Source organism: Pteropus alecto, unplaced genomic scaffold (assembly GCF_000325575.1).
Source record: "Pteropus alecto unplaced genomic scaffold, ASM32557v1 scaffold131, whole genome shotgun sequence".
In the NCBI taxonomy this organism is placed as follows: domain Eukaryota; kingdom Metazoa; phylum Chordata; class Mammalia; order Chiroptera; family Pteropodidae; genus Pteropus; species Pteropus alecto.
Genome location: NW_006434709.1, coordinates 19,439,072 through 19,451,682, shown reverse-complemented (window position 1 = coordinate 19,451,682; position 12,611 = coordinate 19,439,072). Strand labels below are relative to the sequence as shown.

The 12,611-nt window shown below is 38.1% G+C and overlaps 1 long non-coding RNA gene across 1 annotated transcript in view; it reads right to left on the bottom strand.

The window, feature by feature from the left end:
* Positions 1-250: 250 nt before the first annotated feature.
* Positions 251-12,611, bottom strand: part of LOC112477902 — a 24,647-nt gene continuing 12,286 nt past the window's right edge. The window contains exons 2-3 of the long non-coding RNA XR_003045655.1: positions 6,532-6,575; positions 251-2,327 (exon numbers count right to left, since the gene is read on the bottom strand). This is a non-coding gene — a long non-coding RNA (uncharacterized LOC112477902). The remainder of the gene's footprint in view (positions 2,328-6,531; positions 6,576-12,611) is intronic.

Below are 12,611 nucleotides of genomic sequence, written 5' to 3'. Positions count from 1 at the left end.
CTAGATTTTCTAGAATAATTCACTGCACGGTGGGAAATGAGCTCATCTGGTCATGGACCTGACAGATGGCAATGACTCTGGCCAGGAGTGCCACGGAAAACTCCCCAGAATATTGCTGCTCCTCCCTGCGGCTCTGGTGGCAGTGCCACATGGTTGGGTCTGTCTGCCAGTAGCCTTATACCCATAGCGCGTAAGCACCAAAAGAAGACACATTTCCTGGGATCTGCACAGGGGATTTCTTGAAGGGCATCTTACCTGATTTGGGTCAGCAGAGGAGAATCTGTCAAACCAAATCTCATTTGGGAAATGTGGGGCTGTTCTTAGAATCTGACCTGGTAGAGTCCACTCTGGCAGCTAAGGGCTTAGGAAAGTTGGCTGAAAACACCAAGACTCATCCAAGAAGCAGGATGGAGGCACACCCATCCTGCACTGGTGGCTGGCTGCCAAAGAAGATTGGCTCCAGGTAAGTTGCTGGCAAAGAAAAGAACACTTCTCCCTGCTCTGCATCAGAAACCTGTACATGGGTCATGAGCTGCTGGAGCAAGGGCACGGTGTAGAATTGGAAGGACACCAGGAGGCTTTTGCAATCTGATGATATTCCTGGGGCTCAACGATTTCTTCCATCTGATCTCCTACTTCCAGGAGGCCTCCTCCCCTGGCCTCTCTCCAGGTGCCATGATAGGCCTTTCATTTGATATTGAGCAGCTATTTCCATACTGTCTGTCCATGCCTCCATCTAAGAGACTGTTGTATTCTTGTCTGACCCAGGTGATCACAATCTGGGCTCCCCCCACCCTCGCTTCTTTCACTTGTAACTGAGAAATGAGAATACCCTGCAATATATTTTAGGAATAAGGTAAACAGATTTGTTGTTACCAAGAGTTTCTAAATTTACTTTTATCCATAGCAATTCATATTAGGGAAAAAGGCACAGCAGTTTTCTTTTCCAAAAATTTTCCTTCTGATTGTTCATTTCACCCTTGTAACTCTTAGAACCATGTAGGGACTACTCAAATTACCTCTATTTGACAGCTGAAAATAATGCAACCCCAGAGTGGCTTGTTTGAGGGAGTCCAGGGACTTGGTAACGAAACTGATGTCTGACCTCCTGATTCCCGTTCTGGGGTTCTTTCTACCAATTTTCCTTACTTCATTTATTCAGTGTAGCAACTAAAATGAAAAAGTGCCTACTCCATGCCATGGAAGAAACAGGTTTCTAGTCTTATCTCCCACATCCCACCCACACAAACCATCTGTCCAGCCACACAAGAATAGCCTTGTGTTTTCAGCCTCTGTACCTTTGCTCCTGCTGTGTGACTTGCTTGAACTGGCCTCCTCCAGTTCTCTGCTTAATGAAACTTAATCATCCTAAGCCCAAGCTCAACTGTCCTCTCTTCTATATTCTATTCCTGATTATTGCAACAGGAAGTAGCTTCTCTTGCTGAGGATGAAGTTAATTTTAAAAAGGCAACTTGGATGCCATCATATACTGCTTTGATTTATAATTTTTGTAGGTGAATTTTATCTCCCCACAGTAAACTATGAGCCTAAAGGAGGCAGAAACTTTATTTCACACATCTTAGTGTTCCCCACAGTCTTGTATCTAACAGAAGCTCAATATTTATCCAGTGAACAGAGACATGGGGGAGGGTAAATGGCTTCTCTAAAATTTCACAGTACTTGAATTCAGAACTCCAGAATCTGATCTCCATGTACTTTCCACCAAGTCATGCTGAAAACAGTGCAGTTTTCACTATGTTTAGCCTCTTTGTAGGTCAAAAATGGTTGAAAGAGACTATGTCATATAGCTCAATCTAATACAATGCATTTGATCTGTTCGAGAAGAGTAGAATAGTTACAAAGTTGAGCTTTAAAAATTGAACTTCCTGTGCCGTTGGCCAGCATGAAATGAGTAGCCCTCTCCCAAAGATGCCTCCTCCTTTCATAAACTTTAATTGATTCTCACCATGAGTCAGTGGAAGAATAAAGTATGGTGGTCATTAAGGTGCCTTCATGGACTAAACAAAGAGGAGAATGAGAGAGTGACCCAGTGTTACCTTCTTTCAATCATCCATGCACTATTTCCGTCAGCCTTGAGTAAGCAGGCTCTAACTGCCCACTCTGAGTTAGATGGTAGGTATACAGAAGTAACACAAAATCTCTGTCCTCATGGAATGCCAATCTGGTGATCGTCTAGGGCCACTGCTGTAGTAGTAGTAGTACTCTTCCTTCCGTTTTATCTGAAGAGTTGAATTAAAAGTGATACTCCAGGCATCATTCTGTAAATGAAATGTATACTCAGTCTGTCCACTGAATCCATCTGTGTACTGAAATGTAATAAAATAGAGATAAGTATGCTTGCTAGGACCCCTTCAGGAAGCTTCTGGGGGTGGGAAACTCGCAAGAGATTTGCTCAGGTAACAACAGAAGTTCACTCACCTGCCTTCAAACAGGGGTAGAATGTGGTTAACTGCAGAGCTCTTCTGCTGAGCAGAATGTACAAGTCTCAATCGGAACTAAATTGTTCAAGCCAATAGAGAAAAGACTTATCCTATGTTCTTTCCCTTGTGGTTGTCAGGCTCTCTTTAAATAAATATTAGGCACATATGTAAAGAACATGGGTTTGAAGCAGTACCAAATTGGCCTGTTAAGGTGGCCATCTATCTTGGTCTAGCCTTGTTTACTAGTGTTATTTTACTTACCTAAGGGAATGGACCACTCCTTAGGCAGTAGCAGAAGCCACAGTGGAACTCAGGAGTCTTAACCCAGCCTTGCACCCTGTGCATTAACATCCCATTGCTATTAGCAATTCATTCCATTTGTTTATTTATTAATGACAATTATCTGCATTGCTCAAGTGGCTTCCTCATCCAAATTAGATATTAGGATATTAGGTCAACATCATCAGTTTTTTGAAGGCCATACCTCTCTGGTATACAAAGGGATTCAGCAAATCAAGCCAAGACCAATTGCCTGCTTCCTACCACGTACTGTGCTAGGTACTGCACGTCACAGTAGGTAAGACTTAGTATGGTTCATTCAGAAGACTATTCTGATAGACAAACCAACAAATGTTTTTGCAGAAGAATAAAAATGATCATCAGTACATCGTCCTTACAAAATTATAGACATATCCCAAATAGGTCTAGCTCCCTTTAACCACTCATTAGTTCTTTATGCAGTTACCTAAATTCCTATAGTATTTGTTTTGTTCATGTTTCTAGCATTTCTTGGTATGATGAATTTATAACTAAAAGAGTAACATAGAATTTCCTCTTACATATTCTAAAATTACTTCTTTCAAAGTTTAGAGGCTCCTTCTCCCATTTAGTTTTAGTGTTGGATAATCTGGTGAATCATTCCTGATTATACAGTATATAAACTTCATATTTTCATAAAATTTAATCATGTTCCTGTTTGGTTATCTTTGCAAAGTGCTCTACCTGCTGCAGTGAGTCACCAGTCCTCAAGGCATTTTTGAGGCCTTCCTGGGACTTTTCTGGTTCTTCGTATTTGTACTGATGTGTATGCTTTCCAGAAGAGTGGGCGATAGCATACAAGGTATACATAACCATGGTTCCATATATATCCAAGCTGATACCTATGTAATTCTTTAATAATAAGCAGGTCAGTATTTCACACAACCATTTATCATCAATCCTTTCATCAATCCTATCATCAATGTTTCTTCCTTGCTGTGTGAATATCCTCACTGCAAAAAAACAAACAAACAAAACAGCCCTACTGCAGCAAATATGTCTAGAATATTCCATTAAGACTCCTTGCCTGCTGCTGCATTCTCTTCTCTGATTTTGGTTTTCTATACACACTTAAGCACTCGTCTACATGCTCAAAATAAACAAACACACAAAACAAAACAAAACAAAAAAAACATAACACTTTTTCTCCTGAAAAATACCAAACAACAAACCTTCTCCTATTCCCTATGCACTCCATTCTCTCTTTAACTATGTCTACTTCCTCACTAAACTCCATTTTCTTTTTCTTTTCTGGCCTCTAGGGATTCTTTCTCATCTTTTTTTCCCCACAGGGTGTCCATTAAAAACACAACAAAAAGAAAAGAATTTTCATTCTCTAGGTAATGTGCAGCCAGTGTAGTGAGGAAAACAATAGGTCTCTTAAGCCAAATAACTTTTAGCAATTAACAGTATCTTCTGTGCATGGAACTTAAAAATACAGTTGTTGATACGTCATACTTTCACAAATGCCAATTGTGAAACTTGCATTTATGTAATAATTAACTACTTTAAAACTAGACTCCTGTGTTATGGATGGAAATCATGTGGTGAACTAATGAGAAATGGATGGAATGGATGGGTTTTAAGTTTTTAGGAGGTAATATTCCCTACGGGACCTTTGAGACAGTCTATGGGCTAGCATTCTGTAGAATTAATATAACTATGACAGCAATATACATTTAAATAAATGAATTGGTTTTAGAAACTGATACTTTTAAATGTTTCATTGGTATATCTTTTAAAAAGGCAGCATTGTACCCTTTCAGTCAAGAAAAGTTGGTTTTTTTTTTTTTCTTTTTAAACTTGATGAAATTGGTAGTATAGGTGCTTCAGTGTGTCTTCAATCTTTCCCTGACCTGTCCATTCTAAGTACTTTTAGTCTGGAGAATCATCATTGGCCTCAAAACTCCCCAAAGAAAGCCTCCGCTGAGTTTTCATCCTGAGTTTTTTAGTGACAGGTTCGATGCCAGCCGGGCTGCTTGAGGATGTAGGTGGCATCTTCAACTTTACATGATCAGGACACTGAGTAGGTGGCACCGTATATCAGTGAATTGGGAGTGAACACAAAATTCACAGGGACAGATGTTGGGACAAATGTTCCTCAAGCGTAAGGAAGAAGGACTGAGTCTAACATTTTAAAATATATAATTTAGTCAATGACTAGGACTCTTCCACACATCAGTCTGGAAAGATAAATCAAATACAAAATGTTTTCTTTTTTTATCTTAAATATCTGTACCAGTTGACTAGACAATACTCTCTGAGTTGCTAGTTTTAGAAGTGTTAGACTCATTTTTATAGTATAGATGTAAACTGTGAGGTCCAGAAAAGCTAGTTTTTTTGAGAATATAACTAAAAGTTCCTGTCAGAAGCTGCTTGTTGTTAATGAGAAGCCTGTTGAAATAGAGAATATAATAAACACCAACTGTCCTTCCCAGCTGACTTAATTTTTGAAGAAAGCTAAAGAAAACAGACATGTGACCTGTGGTTTGAGAGATGCCCAAATAAACTCTCCAACATATTTATATTCAAACTTGACCCTGCAGAGATCTTCAGTTTCTGCTTCAAAGATGCTATAGTTAATGGAAGGATTCATATGCCTCTTCCTCCTGAATGGGCCTCTGAAAGGCAGTATGTACCCATCCTCCAGCTTCATTAATCATCTCAGAGAAACCCATTAAGATTCTGTAAGGATTCCACAGAATTTGAGATCCCACTAGCTCTTATTTACAAAGCTCTTTGATACCTAGTCACAGACTTTTGGTTCAGAATGAAAATGCATGTAGGATCTATAGCCTCTTCCTAGAACTTTCTTCCTTTTCCTTTTGCTGTTTAGAAATAGAGATCTATTCATTTAAAGCAAATGTTCAGGAAACATATTACCCTTCGGGTAGTTTGGTAGTGTCTATCAAATTTTAAAACGAGGAGAGGATTCTGCAAAGATAGGAGAGGTGGCAGTATAGCTTTGAATCTTCCCAGATCACTTCATGTAACTAGATAGCAAAACTAAAAACTCTTGGAATATTTACAGAAAAAGCCAGATGAGAAAGTAGCTCCATGAACGTCAAAATACAAGTGGAAGGGGTTAGACACAAGACGTGCATTACGTCAGCACCTATGCAGGAGGAAGCAAAGGGGACAGTATACCCAAAAGATCTGTGAAAAGTAAAGCTCAAAAAATAGCCCATGGGCATTCACTAGAAAGTATAGTAGGCTAATGTGATACCAGTAGCTAATCTGGAAGAATTTTGCCCTCCGTGGTGATGAGTTCATGGAACCCCCAGTCAGATAGACTAAAGAGGCTGAAGCCATGTAAACCCTATGAATGGTTGAGACTGATGAGCCATGGAGGGCATCTTCCCAGGACAGGGCCCACAATGAGGAGAAACTGTGGGGAGTAGCATCAAAATTGAGCTGGACTAGGATAACAGAGACAAAGGAAATGAAATTTCAGATAAAAATGCGGAGAACGACAGAGCCAGAAACCCCCAGAAAACCAGCCACCTTGTTTTTGAAGACTTTGCAAAAACAGCAAAAGAGGGACCTCAGTGAAGTTAGCTTTTCTAATTCCTGAGCCATGCCTTTTAACTAAACCATGTCTCCCGCTAAAAGTTCAGGAAAAATAATTTTACAATTGAACAACAGAAAAGGATGAAGGTCAAATCCCGTGCAAACATTAGAGAAAAGAGAATAAGGAGCAGAATAACATTCCTACAATGAAATCACTCTAGAGAAGCAAGTCTTCAAATAAGAAAGAAAAATTGTAACTTACCATTTCAAAATGAAGTGAAAGGAATTAGAAAAGTTACACGATACCTGAAAGGATAACATGAATCAAAATTAGAAAAAAGATCAGAAATGAAGCAGAACTGAGAAAAGAATATTTTTATTTATATTTAATAAAAATTTTTATTTCAAAAATAAAAACAAAATTACAATAAATAAAAACAAATAAATGCAACAATAATACTTTAAAATACATATAATGTAAAAAGGAGGGAAAATCTTAAAAATCTATATGAAATGAAGAAAGAAAAAGGTTGAAGAGAAAGTGACCAATATTTTCGATAGGCAAAAAAAAGCCAACATCCAATAATGGGAGTCCCTAAAGAAGAAACACAAAGCAAGGGACCAGAAAAAATATTTCTTTTACAATAATTAAGCAACTTTTATGAAATTAAAAAAATATATAGAACTACATATGGAAAAAGCATACCATGTACCTGAGATTCAGAATAATGATCCAAGACATGGTCTAATAAAATCACTGAATTTTAAAGAAAAATTCCTTTGGGCATATATAGTTTTTAAAAGACAGTGTGATAAGAAAGAAAATTAAATTAGAATCAGATGTTTCAATACTAACACTTATGTCTGAAGAAAAACTGACTTTCTGGTACAAAGGACACAAAGTGTTATCAACATGTAAGAACTCAGGGAATATTGCTCCTGTGAACCCTTCCTGTGTATCTACTAGAAAACAATCTTCAGAGTGACTAGTGCCATATTAATACGAAGACTAGTGAATGTTAAAATACGTAGCTACTTGTAGAATCAGGATAAAGTGAGGGATAAAAGAGTGAGTATAGTATACAATGGCTACATACTCTGACAATGTAGATATATTAAAAATTACTTTTAAAAAATAGAGGCAAATACAGAATGCAAATGAAAAAATGTAACTCTGAGCAGTCATATTGGTGGTATTAGTATTGTTCTGAGTCTACTGTGTTTGTAAACCTATTGTACTAAATTTTAATTGGAAGTATCAAAATAAATTTATAAGATTTTATTTTTAAATATATATAGATATAGATAGATATATGAAAAGGCCTAGAATCCATGACCAACAGAGAAGTGATGAATACACTTAGTGCCTAGATTGTGGTTTTGAAACACCATTTCCTGCTAAAAGAAACCATGGCTTGTCGGAGAAATGGCAGATTCCAGGTCTCGGGCATGAGATATACAAGATGAGGTTAGAACATCTTGTCATATCAGATAACAAGGAAGCTACCAAAGACTACGAGGGTCATGTCAAAAGGGTTCAAATGCCAATGAAAGAGGCACTCACTGGCCAAAGATGGGACAAATTTAGCTGCAATAAGAACAATGATTGCAATGACTTGAAACCCATAAAATATGATGAATATATGAGTTCGTGATGACTAAAATAAAAAATCACCTTTGTAGGATGACAGGAAACATTCATTATTTTGAAAATTGGTAAATCAAGGGGAAAGAATCGAGCATTTACTTGCCTTTTCTTTCTGAATCGTACAAGTGATTAAACAAATAATAGATAGGAGGAGGTATCTTTTATAGAACTATTCCATCTAATAAATGAAAAAGAAAAACAAAATTAGAATATTCTATGGCCCACAATAAATTAATTGGATCTAGGTATTGAGCATCAATATTTGCTAAAGTCACAAAAAGAGACAGCCAGACATTAAGTACCTCCTAATGACGTATCCATCATCTTGCCAAAAGTGAGACTCAAAACCTGAGTCTCATCAAGCCTCCAAATCCAGCTGCCAGTCTGCATGAAATATGAAGGACAGGGGAATATGCTGAACTGCATCGAGAGAATACAACTGGCATCACCCAGACTGCAGGAAACTCTACAAGTCAAATGCCCTAAGCTCTTCAACTGAGAAATTGTATGGACACAACTAAACTACAGTGTTCAGGGATGCCACTTGGCTGATAAAAGCACAAAAAATAGAAGGAAGCGATTTCTATAGAAGTCGGTATGATGATTACTTTCAGGGGAAGGGAGATAGTTGTGATTGCCACAGAGCATAGGGAGGGCTTCTGACATAGCGACCAAATTCTGTTTCTTGATCTGAGTGATGGTTAACAGGGTGCTTACCTTGTAACAATCCATAAAGCTCTGCATTTGTTTAGTTTGGTTTTCTGTATTTGTGTTTTATTTCATAATAAAAAGTGGCTTTAAAATTAAAACTGCACATATCCTTTGGCCTAGCAATTCCACTGCTAGTCTGTAAGATAAACTCACTGAAATATGCAAAGACTTATGTATAGGTATGTTCACTGCAGCACTGTTTGTAATTGCTAAAAAGTTGGGGTAATGGTGGAAGCGAATGTCTGTTAGGTGGGAACTCAATGAATAAAAAAGAGATAGGTCTATATCTCAGACATATTATTAAGCGGAAAAAAAGTAAGGTGTAGAATAATATTATGATGATCTCATATGTGTATACACGTGCACACATACACTGTATTTGCACTGAAAATACTTCTCAATAAAATATCACAAATGAGAAAACATGAAGGCCAAAAAGGGTTGGTGCAGGAAAAGTAAACCCTTGGTGAATTCAATGCTAAGAAAGCAGATTTCCTATGGTGTGCAAGATTTTTTAGGCTTAGTTTTAATAACTAATAATGAGACACAAACTAATGGTAATCTTACCATTAATGTTTCCTTAGAGTCTTCAGAGTATGGTAATTCAACCTAAACTTGGAGCCCCTATGCTGTTGTGTGAACAGGAAATTCAACTCAGGTCAGTCTGAAGTATAGTTTGTACACTTACTGAGGGCTCTGGCTGGGACCAGGCATCTTAAGCACGAGAACATCTGTAGGCCCTTCCCATCATTGCTCCACATAGGCCAGTCCCAATCTGCATGGTCCCTTTGGGTTTGCCCCTCTGCTATTTTCTAGAAAAGAGGGACTCTTTGGCAAAGACACAGCCTCCCTGAGGCATACATAGCAGGGGTACTGCCATGAAGCAGGGTAACATCCTTGCTGTTTCTGGGAGAACAGATCTGCACAGCTGTATTTCTGGGGAAATATAGCTCTCCTCAAATCATATTCTCCTTGATGGGTTTATTCAGAGCGAAAGCCTGAAAGTCCAGCCACAAGTTTCTCCTGCGGCAAAGACACACAGAACCAGTAAGAATGGGAGAGAGAAAGGGGGGAAATACAGAGGGAACAGAAACCAATATTTCTTAAAAGCTTTTTTCACCAAATTCCTTTTATTTTAGATTTGAGGAAACAGACCTGGGCGTAATGACCAAAGGCAAGCAACTGGTTACTGACAGAACTGGCCTTTTACTATATCACCATGCCTCGTGGCTTTTCTAATTTCCAACCTCTGTCCTATTCTAAATTGCCCTTTTTAATTGGCACTCAAGTCTCTGCACCTAGAGTTTTAGACATATTTGGAAACACGTTGATCCACTCAGGGCAGAATTATTTGTGACAGCAAGAATAGCTCTATCCTGGGGCATATCCAGCAGGATGAGGGATTCAGGGATAAATCATGTTGTGCTCCATTCTTCCTGGCTCTCCATATTTTCACACAAGAGAAATCAGGTTTCTGAGAGTGCACAAACCCCAGAAGGCCATCCGAAGAGTGTTTCTGGAGAGAAAGTCCCTCTGTGGAGGAAAAGGCAATGTCCCATGGGTCCAGCTATCTTCCACAGACACCCTTAGGATGACCTTGGGGAACCTGATTTCTCTGTAGCAATGATATATGTGGACTAGGTATGTGATTTGGAAAAGGCAGGCGAATTAGCTATATGTATGAGGTTAAGTTTTTGGTTTTACTTAGTGACAGCTAGCAAGAGCATGTCCTTCTTCCACTGCCTCTGAGAGTCACCATTCAGGGGTATCTAGGCAGAGAGGGGAAGTGGCAGTGGTACTGCATCTAATTTTGAGAGTAATCATTACTATATCAGAATGTAAATGACATGTTCCAATGGGCAGTGTAGGAGTGCACGGAATTGTCTAGCTATCTCGTATATTATAGGCATGGTCTAAGACTTTCTCATATTCTTTCTTGTAATAAATTGCAAGAGAACAGGATGTACTGTTGTGCTTTATAATTCAGGCAAACAATACAGGTATTGGCTAACATGGTTTTACATAATCAGCTGCCTTTTTTTTTAAGCTGATCTGGCAGAAAAGCATTGGGCCATTGAGGGAGTTGCATTGGCCTTTCCAACACTCTTCTGTCCAGTCCATTAATCAGCAGCAGAATAGCTGTAGTTACTGCACTATAGCCCAAGGAGGTCTGCGGTTGTGAGTGGGCTGACTGGGAACAAAATGGTATCATTCCAATTCTGATTGATTAATGCTGAAGTCATCGCTGAATAATGATTACTAGTTTGTTTCCACAAATAATTTAGTGGGTACATAAGGCCTAAGTTAAACAAACTTGGGACTATGAAAACAGATTTTTCTTGCAGTGGAGGCAGAGGTGTGGAGATGGTAGGAAAGGAGAGAAAAAAACTGGATAGATCTGACTGAATAAGCAAAGAGAAAAAAAACAACCGTAGTTCAGGTTCTCATGATGCTTTGGGCACTTTCCTACCTCGTGCTATGGCCTTCTCCTCATCTCTGCATTTGCCATCTTTCTGCAGTCAGATTACCACAGTCACTCCTTTCTATCACCCTTGGCTCCCTCCTTACAGATTCCCCTGAATCCGTAGCCAGATGGAGTTACTGCCTGCTGAAATGATTTAGACTTCCCCTCCCTCAAGGCTTTTCTACCCAAATTCTCCAACTCCCCGCAATTCCTCCCAATGACTTGTTTCTAGCAAAGTACATTCCATATCATTCCTCTTGTCTCATTCTCTCCATTTCTCTTTTTTATTGCTCCTGTGTCCAAGTATTCACATGCATGGAAAGATAACATTCATCTACTTAGGTTCGATGACCTTTTCAAAATGTTTAGTGTTTTCCACTAATCCTGGACACAGAGGATATTAGAGTCGCAAGAATGTTTGGTGTTGGAGGCAATATCAAATTTAAATATTGCTTTTCCATTTGCGGTTCGAGACATATTTAAACAACAACCTCTAATGCTGTTTCTTGATGGCTTTCTACTTAGTAGAAGATGCTTCCTAAATATGCACTTTTGTGAAGTCAAAACCAGCAAAAAACTGAGCCCAATCATGATTAAAATTCTTGCTGGCTGCTCCTTTTGCTGGTACAGTTCTGTGTTTCCACTTGTTGGAAATATACCTGCCTATTAATGTTTGAGAACTCCAGTACCTTTTTGAAATTACAAACTCACAGTGTTCCTCTTCAAGAATGCTAGCATTCATAATTTTTAAGTCTCAAACTTTCAAAAATGGAAGCAATTGAATTTCTCTGCATTTTAAAGTAGAAATGGCAATATTACATAGCTGGAAATTTCTATAAAGTACGGATCAGCAATAATGTCATTTATGCTTTCAAAAATAAGGTCCTTCTAAATTTATGTCTGTGTATCAGTCACAAGTTAATACATTCCTTAACTTTAAACTACTTTCTTTCTTGTCTCAGAAATTCTGAATGATTGCTGTGATGCAGAAACTTACAGAAGTTTGAGTTGAAATGAAATATTTCAAAATTCAGGTAGATGTAAATTATAATTTATTACTGTGGAAAAAAAACACTCTTAGTTGCAAGATCTCTTAAAAGAAAGTCTTTAAATTTTCTAGATATGACAAATAAAGATTTATGAGGTATGATTTCACAAGTAGAAAAGTATTTTGGTGAGAATTCCTTTTTTGTAGCTAAAATGAGAAATCACAAGAGTAACTAGATGAACCTCTGTGGAAATCATCTGCTAACTTAATTGAGCAAAGAAAGTCCATTAAACTTAGGAAAACCAAACATGCATGTTTATTATGTAGTTTCTGGTATTGAATTCTTTTTAATTTCTTATAGAGTTGTTTGTGGGATCTGTTATTTTGAAAACATGCTATTTTGACATAGGTTATCATTAACTTGATCCTAGTAATATGGTAGAAAAAGTGAACTATAGAACCTGGGTGTAACTTAGTCAGCTACTCACCAGGTTTGTGACTATGGTCATTTCTCTTCTATGCTTTGGACCT